Here is a 27545-nt window from a genome sequence, read left to right as displayed (position 1 = left end):
ACACATATCACATTTCTGATCATTTTTCATCATCTTATTACCTTATAATGGTTGTATCAATACTCAACCCGAGGGTTAAATACATACCTGTCCAAAATATCCATTTCACATCACTCACCAATACATCTCTTTACATCTCGAATATTCCTCCATTGAGTAGAACTTTACCCGTTGAACACATCGGAATATAATTCGGATACATGGATAACTTGCACATAAGTGCCATATATGCAATCAAGCAATCATGTAACCCGCCCATAAGAGAACTCGGACTCAACTCAACGAGCTCAGGCGTTCGCATCCATAAGTGAACTCGGACTCAACTCAATGAGTTCGGATGCCTAGTTACATCTCACGAACTCGGACTCAACTCAACGAGTTCGGACATTCGCATCCATAAGTGAACTCGGACTCAACTCAACGAGTTCGGATGCTCAATCATCCTAGTGACATGTCAGTTGTATCCTAATCTATTCCTAAGGTTCAAACGGGCTTTTTCCTCGAACACTTATCCTTGCCGTCTTCCGTAGAATGCCGAAATCAATACTCGGTAACAATTATATTTAACAAGTAGTTCACATAATTTACATATTATTTGAAATTAACCACAAAGCATACATTTCATAATAAAATTTAGCATAACATATAATTAACATCAATAACTTAAAAATAACCATTATGCTACATTATTTACACATGAACTTACCTTGGTACCAAAATATAAAGATTTTGCAATTTAGTCCACAATCTTTTCTTTTCCTCGATCACGACTTGAATCTCGTTTTTCTTGATCTATAATACCAAATTAATCTTATTTAATACATACATTCATCAAAACAACATTTAATACGAACTTTAAAAAATTACACTTTTGCCCCTAAACTTTTGCATAATTACACTTTTGCCCCTAGGCTCGGGAATTAAACTTTATTCCTTATTCTTATGTTTTATAACATGCTGATCACTTTTCCCTTCTATGGCAACATCAAATTCTCTCTCTAACATATACTTGTGACTATTAGGTATTTTTGCCGATTAAGCCCTTTTACTCGTTTTCACTAAAAACCGAGCAGCACAAGTTGTCTAACATAATTTAAAACCCCATATTCTATCATAAAACATCAAAATACACAAATTTCACCTATGGGTATTTTTCCAAATATAAACCCTAGGTTGAATTATTGCTAGCATAAGCTTAATCGAGCTTTTGGGATTCCAAAAACGTAAAGAACATTAAAACCGGGGCTTGGAATCACTTACTATGGAGCTTGGAAGCTTGAAACAAACCCTAGCTATGGAGAACCCTTGAAATTTTGGCCTAATGAAGAAGATGGACAAAAATTGGCTTTTAATTTTGTTTTTAATTCATTTTAATAACTAAATGACCAAAATACCCTTACTACTAAACTTTCCAAAAATTCCTTCCATGTCCTAATTTTGTCCATGAACTTAAAATTGGTCAAATTGCTATTTAAGACCTCCTCATTAATACTCCAAAACAATTTCATACTAAAAACTTCTAGAATGCAAGTTTTGCAACTTATTCGATTTAGTCCCTACTTTCAATTTAAGCACTTTAGGCATAGAATTTCATCACGAAATTTTCACACAATCATGCAATCATATCATAATCATCAAAATAATTATAAAATAATTATTTCTATCTCGGATTTGTGGTCACTAAACTACTATTCCAATTAAGCCCTAATTCAGGATATTACAGGTACCACCTTATATTTTGGCTTAATCATTGTTGCTGGTTGTGTCAGACTTTAAAAAAATATTTTTTGGTGTTAGGGGACATAAGTGGTTGGCACCTATGTATTTTCTTTTCAAAATGTAACATATTGGTATGCATTAATACATGTATTTTAAAAAATGGATCGGGGGAGAGAAGTGGTCGACGCCACTTTTTGAAATAAAAAAAATATTTTTTGGGTGTTGGGACATTGATGACCAGCACCTACTTTATCAGATAAAAAATATGGTCAGGGGTTATAGATGGCCGGCACCACTTCTTTCGGGACTCGAAGTTTTTTTTTTGGGTGCTGGCACACTAATGGCCGGCACCCTTGTACAAGATTTTTTTTTTAAAAAAATTGGGTGCTGGGACACTAATCGTTGACACCCACTTTATTAGATGTAACACCTCCTAATCCTTATCCGTCCCCGAAACAGGATTACGGGGCATTACCAGTCAATACAGTTTAATTACAGACATTAATTAATATAATTGTTTACATTTATCCTAAATTTAATGTATTGTCCCTTTAATGGGCCTTCGAAGTCTAATATGAACAGTAAAATCAATTCGAGACTAATTTAAAATCACTACGAATTTTTCTCAAATTTTCAAAATTTTCCTATCGAACAGTACCCACACGCCCGTGTGGTCTAGGGGACACGCTCGTGTCCTTTACCCGTGTAACTCTCTGACTTATTACTTATGAACAAATTAGTTTTACACGGCCAAGACACACGCCCGTGTGCCAGGCCGTGTGAACTCAGAATGAGTCTTACAATTCAAGTTTACCAACCTTGCAAATCATAAACCACAAACAACATAATTTCTGATCTTTTAACTTACTCAAATTACGATCAAACACATCTAAAACATATTAAATCGACCATCTTAAGTGTCTAACCAATGTACCTTCATTGGTACCACAAAATTTATCAACAAAACCTAGCGGTCATTTACTAATCAAACCTATTTATAATTATTCCCAAATTTGCATCTTTATACCAAACTTAATTAAGCTACGTGCTCAACCATTATCATTTATAACAACATTTACAATAGTTTTTCTAAAATGACAACTTTGACATCCTAGGTACATGCCATTACAAATAATTTACATAAATCTCCACTTACAGTTTGGGATCGACTTGGGATGTTGATTCAACGATCTGACTTTTTAACTTATCCTGCGCACGGAAACAAACCGTAAACTAAGTATGAACTCAGTAGTATTTCTATAATCTGAACACTTAATAAGATAACATACACTTAAAATCATATAATAATCATAAATATTCAATTATTCATTTCATGGATAAATTCTTTATAACTCATTCAATCTTTATCATCTATTAACCCGATTAGCTTTTCAAAATAAATTCACAAATCATTTAAAACAATAATATTTTCCATTCATATGTCTCACTTACACTTCTGTTCACTATTCAATTTCAGTAAATAATATTCAACTATTACATTTCATTCAGTAGCCTGTATAATCCAAGCTCAATATCAGTCAATATTTTTCAATGTCATTCAATTTATCAGTTTCATTTAGTAACATTCAATTATTCAGTAGCAATTAGTTATTCAGTAGCAATCATTTTCTCAGTAGCAATCAGTTATTCAGTAACAATCAATTATTCAGTAACAGTCAGTCATTCAGTACTTTTATTTACCCCTATTAACATGACTCGGACACTGACGGATACATGGATCCAACCATCACACCAGTACAGTACGGCACATAGTGCCTCATCGGCCAAGTTGAAGTAAACAGTAACAGTACGGTACAGAGTACCTCATCGAAATAATCCGAAGTAATAGTAACAGTACGACACACAATGTGCCTCATCGACTTGAAGTCGAAGTAATAGTACGGCACTTATAGTGCCTCGTCGACTCAAGGTCGAAGTATCCCTGAACACTTCCAATCATATGGCATGCTAACTATATCCGACTTAGCCCGAATACTGTTAATAGGGTTTTCAATTTCACTTTCAATTTTTTTAGCCAATATACATTTCAATTAATCACATATATTCTCAAATCAATACAATTCACTTTACTTTTCAATAACAAATATTTACATTTCACAATAATCACATATTCATAATTAATTTCATCACATTCCCAATCAATATATTTTTCAAATATAACATACATCCAATATTCAATTTTCATATCAACCACATATATCCATATAAATTCAATTCAATAACAATTACAAATACTTACCTTAAATTTCTTACAATAACATATAAATTAGAATATAACAGTTAGTAATTAAAGTTCAGATTAATTACCAATTCAATTTAAATTCAATACCAATGCTCAAATATCATATAAATTATAATTTCATAAATACTCAATTCAATATCAAATATACTACACTTACCTTAATTTTATAAATACTCAATTCAATATCAAATATACTACACTTACCTTAATTTTCTTACCATAAACATTTAAATTAAAATTTAACAATTAATAATTAAATTTGGATTATAGAAATATAAATCGTAATTTTCGAGCTAACCCTCGTCGACTTTGCCTTTTTCCTTGTTTAGCCGAGGTTTCCAGCATAATGTTAGCTACGGAAATCAATTAAAAATTATCAATACACTACTATTTAATTTCACATTGAATATTTCAATTTTTTTATTCAACTTTTGTCTAAATTCCAATTTATTCACTAAACCGAAACTAACTTTTATTCTTCACATTTAACTCAATACTTTCATTCAATTCCCACTTTAAACTAACTTCAACTCTCTAATTTCACCATAAAACCATAATTTCAAAATTCTTTCAATTTAGTCCTTACTATTCAAAACTTATAATTTTCTTTGTAATTCAATCCTTACTTCACTTCTAACTTGAAATTCTATCAATTTAACCCTTAATTCTTCAATTTATTCAATATGAACCATATTTAGAAATCTAATATCTTTCAAAATATCAACTTAATTTCACCAAAACTTTATTCCAAGGCTTCTAAAATATTAAAATTAAGTAAAAAGGTTTAAATTGACTTACCCATTAAAGTTTAAAGCTTCAAAACCTAATTTCTCCCTTTTTCTTTCTTTCCACTTTCTTTCCTTCTTTTCTTCTCTGTTTTCGTTTCATATTTTGTTACTTTGTTTCTTTTCTATTTCTTTATTTCTTTTTATTTCATTTGTTTCATTTGTTTTATAATAATATTACAATAATATAATTTAATAATACAGTTATATAATAAGTAAGCATATATGTATTTTACAAATGTATGTATACTACTATTACACATATCACAAATTTTACCATACATTTGTTAAGATTTAGTTAAATATTACATAATAATATAATATAATATAATATAATATAATATAATATAATATAATATAATATAATATAATATAATATAATATAATATAATATAATATAATATAATATAATATAATATAATATAATATAATATAATATAATATAATATATTTTATAATTAAATAATATATTTAAAACATAAAAAAACTAAGATTTTATCATACTTATGCTGCCTCATTTATGGGACTTGGTAGATTTACCTATTTAGTCCCTTTAACTTTTCTTTAATTTATAATTAAGCTTCCAAACTTTGTTCAATTTAATCATTATACCTAATTAACCTTAATTTAAGCTAAATTCACTTAATTAAAGCCTAATTAACCACTCAATTAACTTTATAAATATTTTTAATAAATATTTACAAATTCATTTTTCAGAAAAAGAGACCCGAAAATATATTTTTCGATAACAGTAAAATTCGGGTCGTTACATCAGATAAAAAAATTTTGGTCAGGGGCTGTAGATGGCCGGCACCACTTTTTTCGAGACTCAAAAAAAAATTTTAGGTGCTGGCACACTAATGGCAGACACCTTTGTACCAAATTTTAGAAAAACAAGTTAGGTGCTGGAACACTAATGGTCGGCACCTTTTTAATATATAGAGTTGTTTTGTCTTCCATTTGAGCTTTTTGTTTGTTTTATCAATTGAAAATCAATATTAAAAATATCAATTTTTTTGTTGAGGAGGAAGCAGAAATTGTTGAAGATGAGTCCTTTTACAATTCTATTTGTTTATATTAATTTCGATGGAGAAATGATAAATACAGCTGAAGAAGGTTGTGTCTTTCAAAGTCGACAAAAAATCGGAATTAGATTCAACAAGCGTGTTTTGTTGGCAGATTTGAAATAGAAGATCCGTACAGAAGATAGATACTCGTTGCAAGAAGAAAATGTTGAGGCTATTTTACAAATTTCTGATTTCAACAGATCCGCTCAAGTTCACAATAATGGATACTGTAGATGATAATGATCTAGGGACAATGATAGCAATTTATTGCCCCTATGATATGGATAATCCCAGCCCGGTTGAGTTGTTTGCAGAGATAGCTGAACCGGAACCTGTTCAAGTTGTAATTCCAGTAAGTCAAAGTTTTGGAATTGATATTGATCTTAATGTCCGCTGGAAGATCAATCGGGATATGGAAGGTTAGTACAAACTCCCGAAAACCAAAACTACTGTGGATATTCGTACAATGTCCCAATCCCGTGTCATCATCTAGAGATTCATCCAGAGGTATTGGCCACCATAAAAGATGGTGATGAAGGGGTCGATAACGAAAAGCAGTACTACCATGGTTGTGAAGATTTGAGTGACCCCGATTAGGATGACATCCCTAAAGGCATAGACGATGAAGGCTCGATGGACGATGAAAATATACATGCCCATTCGGCCGGGTACATGGGATTCGATATAGTTATCCGTAATAATCCAGGGGCTTTTATGACTGATGTAGATTCTAATGCAGTGCTTGAACGTGAGTTCTCTAAATATCCAGATATAGTGCCAGCTCACCTACTAGATGAAGAACTAGAAGCTGAAGAGTTGTTTGTAAGACAACAATTTGATAACAAGAAAGAATATTTATATGCAACAAAGACTATTTACATGCAACAAAGCAGTATAGCTTGAAGCTGTCTGTCGAGTACAAAGTCACGAAGTCAACGCAGTCTTTATATGTCAAATAATGCTGGAAATCATCAAGTGGTTGTAAGTGGCGTGTTCAAGCTAAATTAATGCAGCGGACACAAATGTGGACAATAAGGAATATAGAATGTCCTCACACATGTACGGTTGTTCATATGTCGCAAGACCATCGAAAGTTGGATGCAAAAAACATAAACGGTTGTTCATATGTTGCAAGACCATCGAAAGTTGGATGTAAAAATCATATGCAACTGCATCATCCTATTGATGAAAGACTCGCCCACCATCCCTGTATCTACGCTTATTGTGACATATAAACTCGATTCAAGTACAAGGTTTCCTACAGGAAGGCATTATGGATGAAGCAAATGGCGATGTAATAGTTGTATAGTGACTGATGGTAACTAAATTAACTATAAATACGACATAGGCAAGTGCACCTATCGAGCAAAAGTATAGCTATGGTGAGAAGGGAATATCGTATGTAAAGTGCTAGTAATTATCGTCTTCTTATTATTTAGCCGACAAATTGGAGTGATTGTGTTTTAATCTAAAAATTACTAAACTAATTTAACTAAGAACTCGAAAGAGAATGAATCAAAGAAATAATTGAATATTAACCAATGAGATAGACAATACCCAGGAAAGATTCCACCTAGACTTCACCTTTTATTATGAATCTGAATTAAACAATTTATTCACTTGTGTCTTGATCCGTAGAAATCCCTAAATTATGTCAATATCTTTTCGAGAGTAAGAACAATTGACTCTAGGTTGATTAATTGAAATCTCTTTCTAATTAAAACCCTTATTGTCGTATTAATTCGATTTATGGATTCCCCTATTAGATTTGACTCTAATTATGCAACTCCACTCAATTATGCTAGATCTACTATTAAACAAGGACTTTTTCTCCACTGAAATAAGCACATTAAACATGAATTAATACCCCAAAGATATTAAAACAAGAAATAAGCATACATAATTGAGAACAAGAATCAAGTATTTATCGCGTAAAACATAAATTAAATAATAGGATTCATTATAGGTTTCATCTCCCCTAGGTATCTAAGAGATTAGTTCATAATCCTGAATGAAAACATCTTAAAGTCAAAAAAATCAGAAGACATAAAGAAATTCAATAAAACTTCGAAAGAAATTAAAAGGAGATCTTCAATCTTGATGGAGATCCGCTTCTGAGTTGGCTCCGATGGTGTTCTTCGAGTGTTTTCTTCTATCTTCTTTGATTTTCCCTCTTATGTCTTATTCTAATTGGTATTTATAGATTTTAGATTTCATAATTCAGTAAATCAAACAGAAGAGCATAATTAAACAACTAACCAAATCAAATCTTGACAAAAAGGGAGTCAATAAAACGAGAAAAAGTCTAAACGAAGAGATGAGTTATGGGTTAACATTAATGGGTAAATAAAGAAACGACGTGTTAGGCTTAACGAGGTTCACTAAGAGTTAATTAAAATGTAGGCTTTTTATGAGGTAAGTGGGTCAAGACCTAAGTGTCTTTATCATCTTAGTATATCAAATCAAAGGTGTGGTCTCAACATGCATAATTGAAGCAAGTTCTAGAATAACAAATCAGGTTGACACACTCATAACTAATAATAAAATGAACAAGAAAAATGTATGCTCTAAAAGCTCAAAATCTCACAAAAAATCATGGTTAATGTCAATCTTGCAAATCTCAAACTTCAAGATAATACTTCAATTTAGAGAAACAACATAAAAATTTTTAATTCTGAAAAATAACTTATCATTCTTGATCCTCTCATGTCTTCAATTTTAAATCAACCAACACACAATTATCTACAAATTAGTCTAAAAAATATCAACAAAAATTCCAAACAGACAAAAATTCATTCTGATGGAAGTATGAGAAAATTACTTAAATCCAAGACATAATTCAGGGATTTTCTAATAATTATGTAAATAACCTCCCCACACTTAAGACGTACATTGTCCTCAATGTACAAATAGATATAATCACAGTATAAGCAGAATATCATAAGAGAGAGAAAACTAAAACTGCCCTAAATATTGGATGAAATTGTCAGAATGGTATAAAGTGGAATTGTAGACAAATCTAGATGTAGTGCATGATTCTGAGCAAATTAATAAGAAAATAAACACAAATAGTGAAGAAAATTAAAAGGGTACAACTCAATTAGAAACAACCATAAAAATAAAAATACAAACATAGTTCAAAAGATAATAAATGAAATAAGTCTAAGAAAATAAAAATAAAGCAACTAAAAAAACAAAAGAAAAAGAAAAAGAAAAAAGAAAAGAAATTAACTCAATGATACCAATAAAATGAAAGGTAATAGTAAGAATAATGGTAAAAAAAACTAAAAATAATAGAATTAAAATAAAATTAAAATCTAAGCATAAATAAAAATAAAATAAAATAATAAGAAAACAAATCAAATATATATAAATAATATAAAAATAAATAAATAAATAAATAATAAAATAAAGGGTAAAAGGGAAAGACCGACGGAAGACGGTGGCCAGAGTTACGACGGGGGGTTGCATGTGGGTGACAGTGTCGTGCGTGGGTGGGGGTGGGGTTGGTTGACTATGGGGAGAAGGAAGAGGAGGTGGGTAATTGGAGGAAAGGGGGTGGCTTGTGCGGGGAAGAAGAAAAAGACAAATTGAGAAAGAAATTTTAGAGTTTGGGCCACATAATCATGTCTTATGACCGTGTAAGGTGTTTTCAGCCCGTGTGCAATTAAAAATTAAGCCCAGTGTTCACACGGCCTCGAACACACCCGTGTGTTCAAGTTGTGTGTCCAGGCCATGTGGGTCACATGGCCATGTCGCCAGGCCGTGTAACTCACTGTTGAACCCCTTATAGTGCACACAGCTTGGGACACGCATGTGTGGTCAGGCCGTGTGGGTCAATTTTTTTTTGAAAATTGATTAGTTTTAAAAAATAACGTGAAATAAAATTAAAAGAATTAGTAGTGTTAACATTCGGGTTGCCTCTAGAGAAGCGCTTATTTAAAGTCTAAGCTCGACTTACCTTGAATTCGCGCGATTACGGTGGTTCACGGAGCCGAGGCTCCTCTTTCTCGCTATCAATTCTATTATCAAAATAAGGTTTAAGTCAACTATTGTTTACCCTAAATGTGCCAAATTTAGAATGAGTTACCTCGACTTTACTACAGGGGAAGATGTTTAATACCGTAAATAGGCTTGATCCGTTTGCATCAAGCTCCAAAGGGGCAATTCATGGATCCGTTTTATCTAGTCGTACCTTGTCCCCAATCTTAAATTGGTTCATCATGTTCATATGCTCATCATGGCATTGCTTTGTCTCTTCATCATGTATTATCGATTTCTCCTTGACATGTGTTCGTCATTCATCTAGTTCATCAATTTGTAACATTTGTTCATCATAAATTTTTATGTCATCAAATTGTAACATTCATTCATCATAAATTGTTATGTTTCTGTCACATTGACTGAAACATGGCTCCATTACATTTTTTCGAAGAGTTTCCTACAGAAAAGTTTGAGCTACATGGTCACTAACATTAACAGAATATTTAAAATCATCTTAATCACTATATGTTCAAATAAGATCCTAAGCTTGGAGAGTAATCGTTTCGTCACCTACATGAAGTACTAGCTCACCTGTAGCAACATCAATTATAGTTCTAGCAGTTGCTAAAAAAGGTCGTCCTAAAATTAAAGGTACCTCACTGTCCTCATCCATGTCTAACACAACAAAGTCAACGAGGAATATGAATTTATCTATTTTAACAAACACATCTTCAATAACACCCCTAGGATATCTAATGGTTCTATCTGCTAATTGAATGTCCATCCTAGTTTTTTTGGGTTTCTCAAGACCTAGCTCTTTAAACATTTTGTAGGGCATGACATTGATACTAACCCTTAAATTAGCCAAAGCATTATCAATATTTAAACTACCAATTAAACAAGGAATAGTAAAACTCCCTGGATCTTTCAGTTTGTTGGGTACTTCATTTTGAAATATGGCCAAGCAAATTGCATTTAGTTCCACAGCCGACGACTCATCTAACTTGTTTTTATTTTCCAAAAGCTCCTTTAAAAATTTGACATAATTTGAATCTACGAAAGAGCTTCAACAAACGGTAAGGTAATGTGTAATTTCTTTAAGATTTTTAGAAATTTATGAAATTTTTCATTCGTGTGGTCTCTCTTTGTCGCATTAGGATATGGCACTCGATGTTTATTCCTTAACAATTGGTTTTTGCTCTTTCTGGCTTACCTCAACCTTATCGTTATTTACCACAATTTCTTGCATCGATTCTTGTTCAGATTCAACTAACCTTTCTTCATCTAGCACAGTAATTGCATGAAGTTTTTCCATTGGGTTAGTTTCAGTATTGCTAGCAAACTACCTTGTGGTCTTCTAGAGATTAGTTTAGCTAGCTGACCTATTTGGTTCTCGAGCCCCTAAATTGATGCTTGTTGATTCTTCAATTCTACTTTAGTGTTTTGAAAGCGGGTTTCTAACACTAAGATAAACTTTGTCAACCTCCTTTATGTTCGACTTTTTCTCTTGCTAGTAAGGTTGTTGATGGAAACCTATAAGGGGTTGTACTCTTTGATTTCCTTTACCACCCCAAGAGAAATTGGGAGGGTTCTTCCAACCTGCATTATAGTAGTTACTATAAGGGTTATTTTGAGGCCTAGAATTATTACCCATAGAATTGATTTCTTCATTCTCTGTGCTAGGTGTGAAGGGTAAACATTCTGGATTATTCATTCCTCCTCCATTCCTATCACATTGCATCACTGGATGTAATTGCGTAGAAACATATAAACCATCAATTTTCTTATTTAATTGATCTACCTAATTTGATAACATGGTGACTGCATCTAAGTTGAAAACACCGGCTACTTTCATCAACTTTTTTCTCATGACTTGCCACTGATAATTATTCAGTGCTATCTCCACAATAAATTCATAAGCCACTTTTAGTGTTTTATTTTTAAGTGTGCCACTGGCTACTATGTCAATCAATTGCTTCGTTGAAGGGTTCAAACCATTATAGAAAGTTTGAACTTGTAGCCATAAGGGTATTCCATGGTAAAGGCACCATCTCAATAAGTCCTTATACCTTTCCCATGCATCATATAACATTCTAAATCAATCTACATGAAGGAAGAGATATCATTCCTCAACTTGGTTGTCTTAGCCGGTGGAAAGTACTTTAGAAGGAACTTCTTGGTCATTTGAACCCATGTGGTAATAGAACCTCGTGGTAAAGAGTTCAACCAGTACTTCGTTTTGTTCCTCAACAAGAAAGGGAATAACCGTAAGCGAATGGCATCGTCAGTGATGCTATTAATCTTGAAAGTATCACAGATCTCCAGGAAATTGGCCAAATGAGTATTTGGATCTTTGTCTTGCAAACCATCAAATTGAACAAATTATTGTATCATCTAAATAGTGTTCAACTTCAGTTCGAAATTATTTGCAGCAATGGTGGGTCTCACAATACTCGATTCAGCCCCAGTTAGAGTGGGCTTGGCATAATTGTACATAATACTAGGGACATGATCTGGATCTGCAACAACTGCAGGGGGTAGCAAATTATTCTGGTTATCACCTATCTCCTCAGTAATAATAATGTCCTCTTATTCGTCTACTAAAATTTCTCTACTCTGTCTTACTTCTCTACAGTTTCTACGAGTTGTACTTTCAATTTCACTATCAAATAACAATGATCCCAATAGGTTTCTTCTAGTCATAAACTAAAGGAACCTACTAGAAGCAAATAAAAGAAAAATTAGAATGTAAAAATTAAACTAAAAACAAAAATATAGAACAAATAAAAATGGCTCAATTAATAAAAATCGAGTGTTTCTAATATTTTAGTCCCCGACAATAGTGCCAAAAACTTGATGGTCACTAAATTAACTATAAATACGATAAAGACAAGTGCACCTATCGAATAATAGTATAGCTATGGTAAGAAGGGAATATTGTATCCATAAGGACTAAAAGTACTAGTAATTACCGTCTTCTTATTATTTAGCCAATAAATTGGAGTGATTGTGTTTTAATCTAAAAATTACTAAACTAATTTAACTAATAATGTGATAGAGAATGAATCAGAGAAATAATCAAATATTAACCAATGAGATAGACAATACCAGGAAAGAATCCACCTAAACTTTACATTTTATTATGAATCTGAATTAAACAATTTATTCACTTGTTTCTTGATCCGTAGAAATCCCTAAATTATGTCAATATCTCTTTTGAGAGTAAGAACAACTGACTTTAGGTTGATTAATTGAAATCTTTTTTGTAATTAAAACCCCTATTGTCGTATTAACTCGATATATGGATCCCCCTATTAGATTTGACTCTAATCTAGTAGATTTATGTCATTTTACTTCTAGGATTGCATGCAACTCCACTCAATTATATAGGGGACTATTAAACAGAGACTTTTGCTCCACTGAAAAGCACATTAAATATGAATTAATATCCTGAAAATATTAATAAGCGTACATAATTGAGAACAAGAATCAAGTATTTATCACGTAAAACATAAATTAAATAATAGGATTCATCTAGGTTTCATCTCTCATAGTATATAGGGGATTAGTTCATAATCCTGAATGAAAACATCTCAAAGTCAGAAAAACCACAAGATATAAAGAAACTTAATAAAACTTTGAAAGAAATTAAAAGGAGATCTTCAATCTTGATGGAGATCAACTTCCAAGTTGGCTCCGATGGTGTTTTTCGAGTGTTTTCTTTGATCTTCTCTGATTGCCCCATTATGTCTTATTCTAATTGGTATTTATAGACTTTAGACTACTCAAAAAGCTTAAAAATTGGGTTTTTTTTCGTGTATTTGAGAAGTAGGGTGTGAAATTGACATGGGCTAGCACAAAGGCGTATGTCTAACCCGTGTGGGTCACAGGGTGTGTGCCCACCCCGTGTGGATCCTGAAAATAGCTCTTTTTATCTGATTTTGGCTCGCTTTTTCCTCCTTCACTCCTTAATGCTCTCCTAAGTATAAAACTATGAATTTAAAAGATTAGGAACATCAAATTCACTAATTTGCATAGTTAATAATCCATAAATGCATTAAGAATAGGATTAAAATATGTTTCTTTTATAGCTTATCAGTGACTTCGGTTCATCGTACAACGAACTTCAAGGGTAGGTAGTCGCGATGCAGGAGTATGTGTCGGGTACGACAACTGATTTGCAAACACTACTGCATAAAGGCCCAGGTAGTGAGATAGAACTGGGGAAATGAGTTTTCCATTGATTGTTTTGGACATTTGAGCTATGTGTTAGGGCCTTCCCTTATTGCAAACCAATGGTGCAGGTGGACGAAACTAGCTCTACGACAGATACACGCAAATACTCCTGATTGCTGTTGCACAAGATGACAACTAGAAGGTATTTCCTATCACTTTTGCTATCATGGAAAGTGAGAACTTCGAATCTTGGGAATATTTCTTATCAAATCTGCAGAGGCACATTGTTAGGTAAGAGAACATTTGCCTCATCTCGGACAGATCGAAGAGACTACTTACTGCGATAAGACATTCGGGGGTTTTGTGGAGGTCCGTTTATTTCATCCGACACATCGTGTCAGACTTCCAAAGAGAGTATAATAACAAAGAATAGCGCAGAGAAATTGTGAAAATGGGTAAAAAACACTGTTCCAAAATTGATCTGATCATATTTTATTTTTTGAATCTATTTGTATATTTTTTTAAATCTGATCATATTTTATCAGATTGTATTTTTAAATTCTTTTTCTAAATTTCTAACTACGTAATTGTATTAAAATATTAGTTTGAAATTGCATACACAGGGCACGAGCTAGAATTGCAAAGATTCAGACAAAGGTTCTCGAGGCTTGAAGCTCAAATGACATCATTGCCCAAAAATCGCTGCCTCCGTCCGTGGTTGGGTAAAATGGAGGACTGGCAGTGGGTTCAAAGTTACGATGATGGGTTCCGATATTGTTAGATAACGATCAATCTCGTCGAGGTGGTTAACTCGTTCTTAAGACGTACACTTCATCTACCAATTTCTGCTGTTTTCTCGGCAACATTCTATAGACTGGCCACGTGAATGCCAAAGATGGAGCTGAAATAAGTAAAGCAGATAGAGGTCAAGCACATGTACATTGAAGGTGCCCAAAAGGAAATGAAATTAAATGCGAATAGGACGCGGAGGATGAAAACAGATCTGTATTTACACGACTTGGAGACATTTCGAGTTCAAGAGTACGTAAGTTGTCGGTCAGGTATTCCACCCAAGTCGTACATTGTTGATCTGTGAAATAAGCGTTACGAGTGCATGAGGTTCCAGACTCTTCAATATCCATGTGCGCATGTTCATGCAGTGTGTGCATCACAAGCTAGATGTCGAACAATTCATAGACAAGGTCTACATGCTAAAACGCACATTACATATTTGGGGGAACAAATTTCCCGTAATGTCAGATGTCTCTAACTAGGAAGTTTCGCCACTTTCTTTTGAGATACTGCTGGACCGTAGTCTCTATAGACATCCTAAAGGTCGACCACAGTCGATGAGGATTCGAAACGATATGGATATCAGGGAGACGGGTGAAGCCAAACAGTGCACGGTCTGTCAAAAATTCGGCCACAACCAATCAACTTGCCCACATCGTGTTTATGTTTGCGGTTAATCTTCCTGTTGATTGTGACAGGTTTTAAATATTTATAATGAATCGTTCTTGAAACTAACTATTATCACGATGAAGGCAAGTGTACCTATCGAACAGTAGTATAGCTTTAGCAAGACCGGATTGTCGAACCCAAAGGAACTAAAAGTACTAGTAATGACTGTCTTTTTATTATCTAGCCTAAGAATAATGGGGTTTGTTTTAACTAACTAATTAACTAAACTAAGAATTCACAGAAAATAGAATTGGGGAATTACTTTTGGAAAAATCGATTGATTGAGACAATACCTAAAGAAAAATCCACCTAGACTTCACTTGTTATTTGACTCTGAATCGGACGATTTATTCATTTGACTTGATCCATCGAAATCCCTAAGTTATATTATTATCTCTCTCGAGACTAACAACGTCTAACCCTAGGTTGAATAATTGAAGTCTCTTTCTAATTAACTCCCTAGGGTTGCATTAACTCGATCTATAGATCCTCTTATTAGGTTTCACCCTAATCCAGCAAAATCTTGTTACCCTATCTCTAGGCAGGCAACCAACTCCGCTTAATTATGAAAAATGTACTCTTAGACAGGGTCTATTCCTCCTCTAAATAAGAGCTTAACTTGAATCAATATCTTGGAATATTAAAATAGGAATTAAGAACACATAACCAAGAACAAGTCAAATATTTATCATACAATTCAGATAATAATAACAAAATCTATCTTAGGTTTCATTCCCCTTAGGTATTTAGGGTTTTTAGTTCATAACTAAAAAGGTAAACATATCAGAAGAATAATGAATACAAAACATAAAGAAAAACCCAAAACTCTTGAAGGGAAATTGAGGGAAGATCTTCAGTCTTGATGATGAATCCGGCTTCTGAGATGGATCAATCGGCTTTCCTTGAGTAGTTCCCTGCTTCCTTCTCTGTGTGTGTCCTTTTCCTCCACCTCTAGGGTGTATTTATAGGCTTTAGAATGCCTAAGATCCCTCAAAATTAGCCTTTTCCAAATTAGACTAAACTTGGGCTCGGCAGGAACACGCCCGTGAGCGATTGCTTAAGGCCGTGGTCAAGCCTGTTAAATAGGCACGAGCGTGTGGTCCACCCGTGTGAGTCGAGCTTCGATTCTGCCAAATTGACATGGCCGTGTGGTCTACCCGTGTGAAGAGGTCCAGGCTGTGTTGATTTCGTACGTTGGCCCATTTTCTCTATTTTTGGTCTGTTTCTCATTCCTTTCACTCTCTTATGCTCACCTAAGTATAAAACATGAAATTAAGGCATTAGGAGCATCAAATTCACCAATTTTAAGGAAAAATCATCCATAAAATGTGCTAAGCATGGGATAAAAATATGTATAAATTACGGTTTATCAAATACCCCTACACTTAAGCATTTGCTTGTCCTCAAGCAAAATCCTAAACTCATAATAAAAATAAATTCTTCTCAACTTATAATTTCTATCGATAATATCTCAAAATAATCCATAGGTAATTATATATTGAAAATTCAAATGAAAAAACATCAAAGTTTCAAACATTCCAAATTGAGCATTTTATCATGAAAACATAGGTGTCTCCCCTCATTTAAGTAATTACCTTTGATTCAAAATATCATAGAGTTTCACATCCTCTCTAAAGATTCACTCAAATCACTTGAGGTGTTTAAGGACAATAAATGAAGCACTCAATAGTCAATAATGAAGAGTCATTACCATAGGCTTGCACGAAAATCAAATCTCCACCACTATAAATTAAGATGAAACATCAATCAAAAGGTCTTTAGAGGGTTGTAACGTGGCTTTGGTTAGAAGGTGTGGTCACAAACTGAAAGAAAAGGTTAGAATTGAGATTGAATTGAAAAATTGCTTAACCAGAAAAATGACTAGTCATCAATTGCGTACAACATAGCTTTTTCTCAGATTATGGAATTTAACTTCTTTAGTTCATAAAATCATTACTACTAATATGTATACATGTATTTTTTTTCAGAACAAGTCAAATTACAAAATAGAATAAAACATAGATAAGCAATTATTCCAACTCAAATCTCGACAAAAATAGGGATCAAATTAATTTAGGGGATTTCAATAATAATGAGTTATGGGTTAATATTGAGGGTAAATTAATGAATGAGTTGTTAGGCTCAAGGGGGTTCACTAAGGGTTAATTGTGAAGGTAGGCTTTTATGGAATGCATGGGTTAAACCTAAGTGCCTTTCTCATTTTGACATATCAAATCAAATGGTGTGGTCTTGACATGCATAATCAAGCAAGTTCTAGAATAACAATTCAATACTGACGCACTCATAATGAAAGTGAGCATGAAAGAAATAATAGATGCTTTAAAGGCTCAAGATCTCACAAAAATTATGGCTTTTTGATGTTTAAACTTGTGAATTCCAACTCAAGGTAATACCTAAACTTGGGGAAACAACCTAAAAGTTTTTAATTCTTCAAAAATCAACTTATCATGCTTGATTCCCTAATGTCTTAAAGTTTAAACCATCAATGCATAAATGCCTATGTTTTAATTCAAGATATATCAATAAAATTCATAAATTAATCAAAATCCATTCTAATCATGGCATGATAAGATCACATGAGAATAAGACAAAATTCAGGGATTTCTAATGATGATATAAAAGACCCCCCACACTTAAGATGTACATTGCCCTCTATGTACAAAGGTAGATATTTTGAAAAAGATAGATTTATAATCATAAGATAGGGAGAGAAGTGAAACTTCCTGAATGCTGAATGAACTCCTTGAATTGGTGTTCTGGAGAATAGTCGGCATGAGAGTGGAGGAGGATACTCCGGTGGTGGTAGAGGTTGGGTTCCACAAATGCTTTGCCAAAAGAATAGTATAGCTCAAGTTGGCTATGGTCGTGGTCGAGCAGGACATGGCAGTCATGGAGAACCTTTCCCAGTGGAGTTCAAGTTCCTGAGTAATAGTGAGCTTTGGAGCTCGTTATAACTGTGATAGAATCAAGAACTCTTTAAGAGGTATACTGAAGCATAATTACTTGTAATGAAATAGCCAAAGAATAAAAATTTGAAAAGATCAGGATAAAATAGTATTAAAAGAAAATAAAAAATAATTTCAAAAATAAAATAAAATAAAATAAATAATAGGTGTTTAAAGAGAAATTGGGGCACACGGTCATGGGGCACGCCCGTGTGTTCTAAGCTCAGCCTGTGCGTTTTGTAATTTTTGAAATTAGGCGCATTGGTGTACACGGTCATGTTGGACGGCCGTGTCGATCGCCATTCGCTTCTCCCATGCCCATGCAGGCGCACGCCCGTGTTAAATTGATAGGTTTACCCATGGTTTCAAAACACGGGTGTGTTGCACGCCCGTGTTATTTTGGCAGTTTCGCCCATGGCCATGTCACATGTCCGTGGCTACTTATCGCATCTTATGTTGGGGAAGAAATTTTTGCCCTGTTTTCACACGGCCGTATCGCACGGCCGTGTTGCATCTTGTGGTGTGTGCATGGCCTACGACACGCCCGTGTGCCTGGCCGTGTGGTTCTGAAAAGCCTGTATTCAATGATTTGGTTAGTATGTTAGATTTTAAAAACTAAAATTTAAAGAAAGTAATATTGTTAGTGCTCGGGTTGCCTCCCGAGAAGCTCTTATTTATAGTCTAAGCTCGACTTACCTCTCCATTGAATGGTCATGGTGGTTCGAGGAGTTTATACTCCTCATTCCTGTTATGAATCTCATCAAAATAAGGTTTTAGGCGGGTATTGTTTACCTTAAAAGTGTCGAACTTGGGATGACTTACCTCGACTGTACCGAATGGGAAAATGCTAAGTACCGTAAGAGGAATTTCTTCATTCAGTTTGGCAGTGACAATGTGAGGATCTGCGGCATCTAATAAAACTTTATCTCCAACCTTAAGTTGATTTGGAAAGGTATTGAGCTTGTTCTGGCGTAGTTTTGGTTTATCATGTGTTCTCGATTTATGTGTCCACCATTCATCTAGTTCCTCGATTTGTAGCTTTCGTTCATCATGAATACGTCCTCTACTATTGCTTGAAAATGGATCATGTACTTCCTGCAAACTCATTTCCTGCAAAGTAGGTTGCACCATATTGTCAGTTTTAGTAGAATGGTTTAGACAATCACCTTTAATTTTGGATGTGTTGCCGGAATTGCGAGCTTGAAGGGTGATTGTTTCATCTCCCACACAAAGTGTGAGCTCACCTGTGCCAACATCAATAATCGTTCTAGCAGTTGCTAAAAAGGGCCTTCCTAAAATCAAAGGAGTGATGCTATCCTCCTCTATGTCTAGAACAATGAAGTCAATGGGAAATATAAATTTATCGATTTTAACTAGCACATCTTCAATAATACCCCTAGGAAATCTTATAGTTTTATCTGCTAATTGAATGCTCATCCTAGTCTGTTTGGGTTTTCCAAGACCTAGTTGTTTAAACATTTTGTAAGGCATGACGTTAATACTAGCCCCTAAATCAGCTAATGCATTATTAACATCTAAACTACCAATTAAGCAAGGAATCGTAAAACTCCCTAGATCTTTTAGTTTGTTGGGTAGTTTATTCTGTAGAATAGCTGAACAAAGTGCGTTTAGCTTGACATGCGAAGCCTCATCCAACTTCCGCTTATTTGCTAAAAGCTCCTTTAAAAATTTTATTGCTTTTGGCATCTGCGATAGAGCTTCAATAAACGGTAAGTTAATATGTAATTCTTTTAAGAGTTTAAGGAATTTACTAAATTTTTCATCTGAGCAGTCTTTTCTTGTTGCATTAGGGAATGGCACACGAGATTTGTATTCTGCACTTACTAGTTTCTGCTCATTGTGGTCTACCTCACATTTATCTTTGCTTATCTCAGTTTCTTGCCTTGGTTCTGGTTCAGGTGTGACTAACCCTTCCTCATCTTGACTAGTAATCACGTTGAGTTGCTTATTTGGGTTAGATTCTGTGCTGCTTGGCAAGCTACCTTATGGTCGTTCAGAGATCAACTTGGCAAGCTATCCAATTTGAGTTTTGAGCCATTATATCGATGCTTGTTGATTCTTAAATGCTATCACGGTATTCTGAAAATGAGTTTCTGACACCGATATAAACTTTGAGAGCATCTCTTCAAGGTTCGGCTTCTTTTCCTATTAGTAGGGTGGTTGTTGGTAGCCTGGAGGTGGTCTCTGATTTCTCTGGAGGTGGTCTCTGATTTCCTTGGCCTCCCCATGAAAAATTTGGGTGGTTCCTCCAACCTGCATTGTAAGTATTGCTATATGGGTTATTTTGGGATCTACAGTTATTGTTACCATATATTGGACTTGTTCCTCCTTGATGCTAGGGTCGAAAGGTTGATATTCTGTACATGCTCTGTTCGAATCGCACCTCATCACTAGATGTACCTGAGTAGAACCACAGAAAACCGTCAATCTTTTTATTTAAGAGTTCTACTTGGTTAGATAGCATAGTAACTGCGTCGAGGTTGAAAACACTGGCTGCTTTTGTCAGCTTTGTTCTCATAACTTGCCACTGATAGTTATTCAGTGACATCTCCTCAATAAATTCGTAAGCCGCCTCAGGTGTCTTATTATTGATAGTTCCTCCAGCCGCTGCATAAATCATCTGTCGAGTCGAAGGATTCAGGCCATTATGGAACGTTTAAACCTGTAGCCAAAGCGGTAACCCATGGTGAGGGCACCTTTTTAAAAAGTCCTTGTATCTCTCCCATGCATCGTAGAGTGTTTCTAAATCCATCTGCACAAAAGAAGAGATATCATTACGTAATTTGGCTATTTTAGCCGATGGAAAATATTTTAATAAAAAATTTTCGGTCATTTGTTCCCAAGTAGTGATTGACCTTGTGGTAACGAGTTCAACCATTTTTTAGCCTTATTCTTTAACAAAAAAGGAAACAACTGAAGGAGAGTGGCGTCATCATAAACTCCATCAATTTTGAAGGTATCGCAAAATTCTAGGAAATTTTCCAAGTGAGCGTTGGGATCCTCGTCCTGCAAACCATCAAACTGAACAAATTATTGTATCATTTGAATTGTGTTAGGTTTTAGTTCAAAATTATTTGCAGCAATAGTAGGTCTAACTATACTTGACTCAGTTCCTGATAAATTAGGTTTAGCATAATCATACATAGTGCGCGGAGCAGGATTTTGATTAACAGCAATTGTAGGAGGTAGCGGATTTTCTTGGTTATCAGCGATCTCCTCGGTTGTGGTTTGAATATCGTCCTCTTTCTCGTTTGCTGTGTATTTTAAGCTTCACTTTTTTTCTCTTTGGTTTCTGTGAACTGTGCGATCGATCTCACTGTCAAAAAGTAATGGTCCTGACGGGTTTCTTGTAGTCATAAACTATAAGAACCTGCCAGAAAAAGGGAAAAAGAAGAATTAGTAATAAAAATTAGAATAAAATTTAAATTGCAAAAGTAATAAAAATCGAGTGTTCCTAATATCTTAGTTCCTCAGCAACGGCGCCAAAAACTTGATACGTGATATTCGTGACATGTTTTAAATATTTATAATGAATCGTTCTTGAAACTAACTAATATCACGATGAAGGCAAGTGTACCTATCGAACCGTAGTATAGCATTAGCAAGATCGGATTGACAAACCCAAAGGAACTAAAAGTACTAGTAATGACTGTCTTTTTATTATCTAGCCTAAGAATAATGGGGTTTGTTTTAACTAACTAATTAACTAAACTAAGAATTCACAGAAAATAGAATTGGGGAATTACTTTTGGAAAACTCGATTGATTGGGACAATACCTAAGGAAAAATCCACCTAGACTTCACTCGTTATTTGACTCTGAATCGGACGGTTTATTCATTTGACTTGATCTGTAGAAATCCCTAAGTTATATTATTATCTCTCTCAAGACTAACAACGTCTAACCCTAGGTTGAATAATTGAAATCTCTTTCTAATTAACTCCCTAGGGTTGCATTAACTCGATCTATGGACCCCTTTATTAGGTTTCACCCTAATCCAGCAAAATCTTGTCACCTTTTCTCTAGGCGCGCAACCAACTCCACTTAATTATGACAAATGTACTCTTAGACAGGGTCTATTCCTCCTCTGAATAAGAGCTTAACTTGAATCAATATCCTGGAATATCAGAACAAGAATTAAGAACACATAATTAAGAACAGGTCAAATATTTATGATACAATTTAGATAATAATAACAAAATCTGTCTTAGGTTTCATTCCCCTTCGGTATTTAGAGGTTTTAGTTCATAACTAAAAAGGTAAACATCTCAGAAGAATAATGAATACAAAACATAAAGAAAAACCCAAAACTCTTGAAGGGAAATTGAGGGGAGATCTTCAGTCTTGATGATGAATTCAGCTTCTGAGGTTGATCAATCGACTTTCCTTGAGCAGTTCCCTGGTTCCTCCTTTGTGTGTGTCTTTTTCCTCCTCCTCTAGGGTGTATTTATAGGCTTTAAAATTCCTAAGAACCCTCAAAATTGGCCTTTTTCGAATTGGACTAAACTTGGGCTTGCCAGGAACACGCCCGTGTATAATTGCTTAAGGCCGTGGTCAAGCCTATTAAATAGGCATGGGCATGTGGTCCACTCGTGTGAGTCGTGTTTCGATTTTTCCAAATTGACACGGCCGTGTGGTCTGCCCGTGTAAGGAGGTCCAGGCCATGTTGATTTCGTACGTTGGCCCATTTTTTCCGTTTTTAGCCCGTTTCTTGTTCTTTTCACTCTCCTATGCTCACCTAAGTATAAAACATGAAATTAAGCCATTAGAAGCATCGAATTCACCAATTTTAAGGAAAAATCATCCATAAAATGTGCTAAGCATGGGATAAAAATATGTATGAATTATGGTTTATCACCTGTACTGCCAGATTGGAAGACAACGAATAGGATATAACACCCTTTACCCGTGTCCGACGCTAGAGGATAAGGTATTAGGCATTACCGGACTTAAACATTCACATACATGCAAAAACCGAGCCATAAAATTTCTTTTTTAATTTAAAACTTTTCATACACATGCATTGAAAGTAGTTAGGGACAAAAAAGAGAACCTTAAAAAGTTTTGAGAAAACTTAGAAATTTTTTTTCCATGAAATAGGGTCAAAGGCCCGTGTTGACATAGGGACATGCCCGTGTGCCCAGGACACGCTTGTGTCCTCAGGCCATGTAACTCTTTGGCTATGACGTCAGCAAACAAAATTTAACCACACGACCAAACCACACACCAGTGTACTAGGCCATGTCATCCATACGGCTGAGACACACGGCCGTGTCTCTGCCCGTGTGGCTAACACTTGGGCTATTTTCCAAGCCTTTTGTTACCATTAATCTCTCACATCTTTACAAACATCAAAGTTATACATCATGGCATCATTTTAATGATTTAGCAGACTTCACTAAGGTGTATTCTTAACTTTAACATGCTATCATTCACAAGTTTCACATACTCATATAATATCAAGTCTAGACACATTAATCCATATTCGTTGACCTTGTCAAGTGACCTTATTGATGCGTGATATTCGTAACAGGTTTTAAAAATTTATACATGAATTTTTCTTGAGACTAACTTATTATCACGATTAAGGCAAGTGAACCTATCGAATAGTAGTATAGTTTAGCAAGACCGGATTGTTGAACCCAAAGGAACTATGAGTACTAGTATTTACTTCCTTTTTATTATCTAGCCTAAAAATTAAGAGGTTTGGTTATCTGAACTAATTACTAACTAAGAATGTCCAGAAAGAAAACTTGGGAAAATACTTTTGGGAAAATTTGATTGATTGAGACATAAGGAAAAATCCACCTAGACTTCACTTGTTATTTGACTCTGAATCAAACAATTTATTCATTTGACTTGATCCGTAGAAATCCCTAAGTTATATTATTATCTCTCTCGAGACTAATAATGTCTAATCCTAGGTTGAATAATTGAAATCTCTTTCTAATTAACACCCTAGAATTGCATTAACTCGATCTATGGATTCCCCTATTAGGTTTCACCCTAATCCAGCAAAATATTGTCACCCTATCTCTAGGCGCGCAATCAACTCCACTCAATTATGACAAATTTACTCTTAGACAGGGTCTGATGCGTGGTATTCATAACAGGTTTTAAAGATTTATAAATGAAACATTCTTGAGACTAACTTATTCTCACGATTAATGTAAGTGTACCTATCGAACAGTAGTATAGTTCAGCAAGACCGGATTGCCAAACCCAAAGGAACTATAAGTACTTACTTCCTTTTTATTATCTAGCCTAAAATTTAAGAGTTTTGGTTGTCTAAACTAATTACTAACTAAGAATGCACAGAAAGAAAAACTTGGGAAAATACTTTTGGGAAAATTCGATTGATTGAGACAATACCTAAGGACAGATCCACCTAGACTTCACTTGTTATTTGACTTTGAATCAAACGATTTATTCATTTGACTTGATCCATAGAAATCCCTAAGTTATATTATTATCTCTCTCGAGACTAATAACATCTAACCCTAGGTTGAATAATTGAAATCTCTTTCTAATTAACACCCTAGAATTGCATTAACTCGATCTATGGATTCCCTTATTAGGTTTCACCCTAATCCGGTAAAATCTTGTCACCCTATCTCTAGGCGCGCAATCAACTCCGCTTAATTATGACAAATTTACTCTTAGAAAGGGTCTATTCCTCATCTAAATAAGAGCTTAACTTGAATCAATATCCTGGAATATCAAAACAAGAATTAAGAACACATAATTAAGAACAAGTCAAATATTTATCATACAATTCAGATAATAATAATAAGATCTGTCTTAGGTTTCATTCCCCTTAGGCATTTAGGGGTTTAGTTCATACTTATGAAAGAAAACATCTTAAAAGCATAAAGATAACAAAACAGAAGAAAACCCAAAACTCCTGAAGGAACTTAAAGGGAGATCTCCAGTCTTGATGATGAATCCGGCTCTTGAGATGGATCAATCAGCTTTCCTTGAGTAATTCATTGCTTCCTCATCTGCATCCCCCTTCCTAAGTGCCTCATCAAGTGTTTAGATAGGCTTTGGAATGCCTAAGAGCCCTCAAAATTGGCCTTTTCCGAATTGCATTAAACTTGGGTTCGGCAAGGACACGCCCGTGTGACACACCCGTATGCGATTACTGAAGGCCGTGGTCAAGGCTGTTAAATGGGTACGAGCGTGTGATCTACCCGTGTAAGTCGTGCTTCAATCCTGCCAAATTGACACGGCCGTGTGACACACCCATGTGAGGAAGTCCAGGCCGTGTTGTTTTCCCATGTAGGTCTATTTTATCCATTTTCGACTCGTTTCTCGCTCTTTTTACTCTTCTATTCTCTTCTAAGTATAAAATATAAAATTAAAGGATTAGGAGCATCGAATTCACTAAATCTAAAGAGAAACCATCCATAAATGCGTTAGGCACGGTGTAAAAATATGTATAAATTACGGTTTATCAGGGTCTATTCCTTCTCTGAATAAGAGCGTTAACTTGAATCAATATCCCGAAATATTAAAACAAGAATTAAGAATACATAATTAAGAAAAATCAAATATTTATCATACAATTCAGATAATAATAACAAGATCTGTCTTAGGTTTCATTCCCCCTAGGTATTTAGGGGGTTTAGTTCATAATTGTAAAAGAAAACATCTCAAAAGCATAAAGATAACAAAACATAAGAAAACCCAAAACTCCTGAGGGAATTTGAAGGGAAATCTTCAGTCTTGATGATGAATCCAGCTTCTGAGATGAATCAATCGGCTTTCTTTGAGTAATTCCTTGCTTCCTACTCTACGTCCCCCTAAGTGCCTTCTCAGGTGCTTAAATAGGCTTTAAATGCCTAAGAGCCCCAAAAATTGGCCTTTTTCGAATAGGGTTATGTTTGGGCTCGGCAGGGACACGCCCGTGTGAGATTACTCCAGCCTGTGGTCAAGGCTGTTGAACAGGCACGGGCATATAGTCTACCCGTGTAAGTCGTGCTTCGATCCTACCAAAGGGACACGGCCGTGTGACACGCCCGTGTGAGAAAGTCCAGGCCGTGTTGATTTCCCACGTGGGTCCATTTTCTCTGTTTTCAGCCCGTTTCTCACTCTTTTTACTCTCCTATACTCACCTAAGTATAAAACATGGAATTAAAGGATTAGGAGCATTGAATTCACCAAATCTAGGGAGAAATCATACATAAATGTGCTAAGCATGGGATAAAAATATGTATAATTTACGGTTTATCAAATTCCCCCACACTTAAGCATTTGCTTGTCCTCAAGCAAAATCCTCAACTCACAATCAAAATAAATTCTTCTCAATTTATAATCCCTATCAAAAATATCTCAAAATAATCCATAAGTATTCATACATTGAAAATTCAACTAAAAGTACATCAGAGGTTCAAACATTCCAAGTTGAGCATTTTATCACGAAAACATAGGTGTCTCCCCATTATCTAAGTGATTGCCTTTGATCAAAATATCACAGAGTTTAACATCCTCACTAAAGATTCACTCAAATCACTCAAGGTGTTTAAGGACATCAATTAAAGGCACTCATTAGTCAATATGAAAAGTTATTACCATAGGCTTGCTTGAAAATCAAATCTCCACCACTATATATTGAGCTGATACATCAGTCAAAAAGGTCTTTTTAGAGGGTTGTAACGTGGCTTTGGTTAGGGGGTGTGGTCACAAGCTGAAAGAAAATGTTAGAATCGAGATTGAATTAAAAAATTACCTAGCTAGAAAAATGACAAGTCATCAGTTGAATACAAGTGAGCTTCTTCTCAGAAAATGGAATTGACACTTAAGCTCAAAAATGAAAAATTACAACTAATATGTATTGAAGTAAACTTTTTTTTTGTTAAGAACAAATCAAATACATAGAACAGCAAAACATAGCTAAGCAATTAGTTCAAATCAAATCTCGACAAAACTAGGGATCAAATTAGGGGGTTTCAACAATAATGGGTTATGGGTTAATATTGAGGGTAAATCAATTAATGGCTTGTTAGGCTCAAAGGGGTTCACTAAGGGTTAATTATTAAGGTAGGCTTTTGTGGAGTGAGTGGGTTAAACCTAAGTGCCTTTATCATCTTGACATGTCAAAT

At 34.6% G+C, this 27545-nt stretch overlaps 2 non-coding genes across 2 annotated transcripts; both read left to right on the top strand.

Moving 5' to 3' along the window:
- The first annotated feature begins 11848 nt into the window (after positions 1-11848).
- LOC121228736 (small nucleolar RNA R71) lies at positions 11849-11954 on the top strand. The gene has a single exon (XR_005926311.1). It is a non-coding gene; the product is annotated as a small nucleolar RNA R71 (small nucleolar RNA).
- A 9166-nt stretch (positions 11955-21120) lies between these two features.
- On the top strand, positions 21121-21227 carry LOC121228375 (small nucleolar RNA R71). The gene has a single exon (XR_005925951.1). It is a non-coding gene; the product is annotated as a small nucleolar RNA R71 (small nucleolar RNA).
- Positions 21228-27545: the final 6318 nt, after the last annotated feature.

This window comes from Gossypium hirsutum, chromosome A04, assembly GCF_007990345.1.
Source record: "Gossypium hirsutum isolate 1008001.06 chromosome A04, Gossypium_hirsutum_v2.1, whole genome shotgun sequence".
NCBI classification, from domain to species: domain Eukaryota; kingdom Viridiplantae; phylum Streptophyta; class Magnoliopsida; order Malvales; family Malvaceae; genus Gossypium; species Gossypium hirsutum.
Note: the sequence above shows the minus strand (reverse complement) of the source record. Positions and strands in the feature narration are given on the sequence as shown.